Below are 4,322 nucleotides of genomic sequence, written 5' to 3'. Positions count from 1 at the left end.
TTTTGTCATTCATATTGTCTGTCTTTGCAACTAGGTCATCAGTACCAACATTTCTCAATCAGTGGTTTGACGCCTAGCGCCCTTGTGTCCTTTTCAGCTCTCTCAATTTGTGTGTGTTGTCTTGGCTCCGAATTCAGGACAGTCCTGTTTGATTACTAAGGAGGGATCTACAGTGTGACCTTGGACAACGTCACTCAGTCTTGTCTAATAGATAGAAAAGTGACTTGTCCAAGATTTCACCCCAAATGACCGACGTCACACGATAGATGATCCATCAATAATCAGACAAGACTGACTTACCCAGTGCCACACTCTAGATGATCCATCAATAAGATAGCCAAGTGACTTGCCGCAGCAAACTGTAACTGACAATTCAACAAGAAAGACAAGTGTAAGTGACTTGCCCAAGATAACACTCTTGATGGCAGGCGGAGTGACGTGACCAATAGCACACTGCATCTGGTAGGTGAATTAAGCCCAAAGGGTAAAAAGGAAAACTAAATGAAGGGGGCCTTGGGTTTCAAAACTGGCAATGCCTATACACCTTTCCAGAAATGAGGCGCTGAGTGTCCGAAATAGTGATGTCATAAGGGAAAACTAGGCCTTGTGGTGGAGGGACAAAGGAGATAGTCATGGTTGACCAACACACTTGAATGCCTTTAATGACGGACAAGGGGGAAAAAGTCAGTTCCAATGCAAGCCACCAATTTCGGGAAGCATGTATAGAAAAGACTTTTGATACCAGTGACTGGTTTCCAGGTAAGTTATAGCCACACTCCAGATGTGAGATCAGCAAGTGATCAATCCACGATCTCACTGACTCCAGATGACCAATCAACAAACACGAGACTTGCTCAAGATCACAGCCCCAGACGACCGATTGAATGTGATGGAAAATGTAGATCCCACTATCTGATGACTGATTAATAAGATGCAAGATTACCATCGACCATCGTAAAAAACACGATCTGATGATCAATCAATATAAAGTTCGAGTCTGATCTATCAGTGATGCAATTTCAAGATAGCAAAGTGATTAGCCCCAGATCTGGAGGTCTGAAAGTGACACTGTTGACGGTTAACCCTTTCGCTGGGGGTTACGTTCGTAGCAAGTCATGTTCATGGTCCCATATCGTGCTTCTAAAATATTTATTCACCAGCACTTGGTCGCAACCTCTCTAAATACGCGAAACGCACACTTTCAAATAGTTGCCACCGTTCAGTTAAAAGTTAGCTCAACTATTGGTATCAACTGTCAGCACATGGTGGCGCTGGCCAAAAAAATGGTTGCTGCAGCGAAAGGGGGAATCTGTCAAAGGAGCTAAAGTAACTAAACTCCCAGTGAGAGAGTTAACGAACAAGCCAGGGAGCGAAAGGACTATGATTTGGACCGAAACGACTGGGGGCAAAAAGCTAGGGGAGAGAAAAAACATCTATTCCCATCTCCAACAATCAAAGGAACTAGTGACGTTGTCCTAGTAAGGTTATGAATCTTATCGTAAAGCTCTCAATCAAAGCTTGGGACACACCTTAATAGAGCATGGAGGTATAACTATTTATACCTCCATGAATAGAGTAACCACATCACAGCTGGCTTACTAAAGCCGACATAACGTTGTGAAAGACTGTGCCCGAATTTCCGTGGTTCCAGGCTTCTTTACGATGTCTTGGGACGATATCGGCCATGAGACGGCTAACTTGATTTTTCCTGTTCGGATCCTGGGTTTCGTCTGTCTTTTTTGTCTGCATTCACTCTCGTTGTTCCAGTTATTGCCTCTAGGCGGCGCTGGTGGTCTTTAGCCGCCAAATTGTAACCGAAAACTGCTACATTCCTCCCATCAATAACGTTTCAGGTGTGCAGATAGTAGGGTACCATTATAGCCTCGCTGAATCATGATTGGGTTTGCATTAAATTCAACTAGAGTGTACTACTGAGTGCTGGACAGCAATACAATCGTGGATCACTGATTAGGCTACTAGGACAATGAGGATCCGTCTTTATTTACAGAGTACGCCTACAAAATACTTGCCAACAATTTTTGCAAAATAGCAAGGGGATTTGAAAAAGAGAACCACCGCCAGAATTGTCAGAAAATCACCCATGCTAAATACGCGCAAAAGCCTGCCTATCTGGACACCTAACTAACAAACTTGTCAGTTACCCTTATTTCCCTCATATACCCTTATATCTGTCAGTTTCCCTTAGGCATGAGCGAACATATATACAATATAAAAGGACTATTTTCTTCCCATTTTGTGAAATACCGAAGACACTGGTATATCCCGGGACCTGCTCTTCAAAGTATGCCTCGCGACGAGTCGATTTCCCCTCTTCTAGGCAGCTTGCAGCCCAGAAGGATCATTCAAACTTCAACGTTGCAGTTTGAAGTTTGAAGTCGCTCCAGGTCACTACAAACTTCAAACTTCAATAAACTTTTAGATAGTCATAAATTAGTATGGTCAACTGAAAAACCTGCTGTAGGCCTGCCCTTATCTTATCTTAGTTTTTCATTCGACTAGAGTTAGTGCGGGTGTAACTTCACAAAGTAGCCTACGTGGAAATCCAACACACGACCTTCTGATCATGAAGGCGGCGCCTGAACAATTATTGAAGTTTGAAGTTTGAAGTAACTCCAAGTCACTTCAACGTTGAAGTTTGAAGTGACCTGGAGCGACTTCAAACTTCAAACTTCAATCATTTTTCAGGTAAATCAGGTAAGTAGGAACCAAATATCGTCGAGCAGTTCTGCCGGACCAGTTGTCTGAGCCGAAGTACCTAAAGTGACGACTCTGGACGATGCAGTTGCCTTGGTGAAGTAATGAGAGCGGGTGTCTGCGACTGGGGCTGGGACCAAAATTGTACCAGAGGATTAGAATTATCAGACAGGTCTGCCTGATACATTGCTGTTTGTGTTGAGATATCGGTTGATTTGACATGGTGATCATCAGACAGATTTGCCTGAACCGAAGCATCTTTGAAAATCAGCGGTTCGGTTTGTACAGAAATGAGTGTGGACTGCGGTTGAAGAACTTGAGTGAAATCATGCAGTTCCCTATGGGATGACGAGTCGCAGTTCTCGAACATTTAGATACATATATTAAAAGATTTCGTAACTCCTTGTTTCCTAGCACCTGCTGTTCATGTTTTGCGTCTGCTTCTGCTTCGAGCGGGGGCTGGGGAGTGCTACATATAGTCCTCTAGATAACATGGAATGAACAACACTGACTCGTATATATGTATCATTCTCAGGCACATTTTAATCATCTCATAACAAATCTGAAATCTGCGTCCTCTCTCGAACCTCTCTCCTCATCTCCTCGCGTGACCGGCCTCCTAGAGGAGAACCCATCAATACTATACATCACTCACAGTATCATAATATACAGGATTAGCCTAATTCAATGCCGCCCATATTTGATGTATAGGTCTGTGCTGTAATATATCAGGCGCGTGTACCGGCGATCAGCTGATTAGCCGGGCGAGGACAGGAAATAGAATAAGATAAATGGTCCACCATTCTCCCCAAAGAAAATATTTTGTAAAGCAACTTGTACCTGAACTAGACAATTTAAGTGTACCTCAACAATATAGTGTAGATCATTATGATCTCGGACAAATTCCACATGGGTATTTTTCTATGGATATCCGTACGGATTAGGGACCGTATCATAGGTGAGAAAGCACACATTATGGAAAACGACTGAACATGTGGCTAGGATTCCCGTGCGGACCCGAGATCTTGAGACATCCGCTAAGCTGCTCGGGTTTCGTAGAGAGGTCGTGAGGGTCGACCAAGCGGCACTCGTTTACACAGCTACCACACACTCCGAGCCATGATCAGAGGGATGAGCACTGCACTGTCACCTGACCAGTGCGAGAAGCGATTGGTGCGGGGTCAGCGAAGGTCAGGGCACATGAAAGGTTGTGCAACCCCGTCGCGGCCGCGTCTACGAGAATGTGCAGAGTGCGGGCCGGGGTTGGTCCTCCTAGACTGTGCCGTCCGTGGATGCAATGTCGTCCACAAAATTCAGTTGAAAATTTGATACCGAAAGCATCCACTGCACGCCCAGCTCTGGTCCATTTAGGCTGGATCAGGTTCATTGAGGTCTGACCTGCTAGTATTGGCTTCTCTTGGGAGGGCCGTCCAGAGGACGCTAAATCGTCCGTAAAACTGATTGAGAAATATACTGTTTATTACAAAAGCATCCAATGGACGCTAAATCGTCCATCGAGCATTGATCAGCTAGCATTGGCTTTTCTTGTTCATAATTTTAGACGGAACTGTCCAATGGTCCTTACAACTGTTTCAGAAATAGACTGT

The sequence above is a fragment of the Lineus longissimus genome, chromosome 15 (genome assembly GCF_910592395.1).
Source record: "Lineus longissimus chromosome 15, tnLinLong1.2, whole genome shotgun sequence".
In the NCBI taxonomy this organism is placed as follows: domain Eukaryota; kingdom Metazoa; phylum Nemertea; class Pilidiophora; order Heteronemertea; family Lineidae; genus Lineus; species Lineus longissimus.
This window is presented reverse-complemented; position numbering follows the sequence as displayed.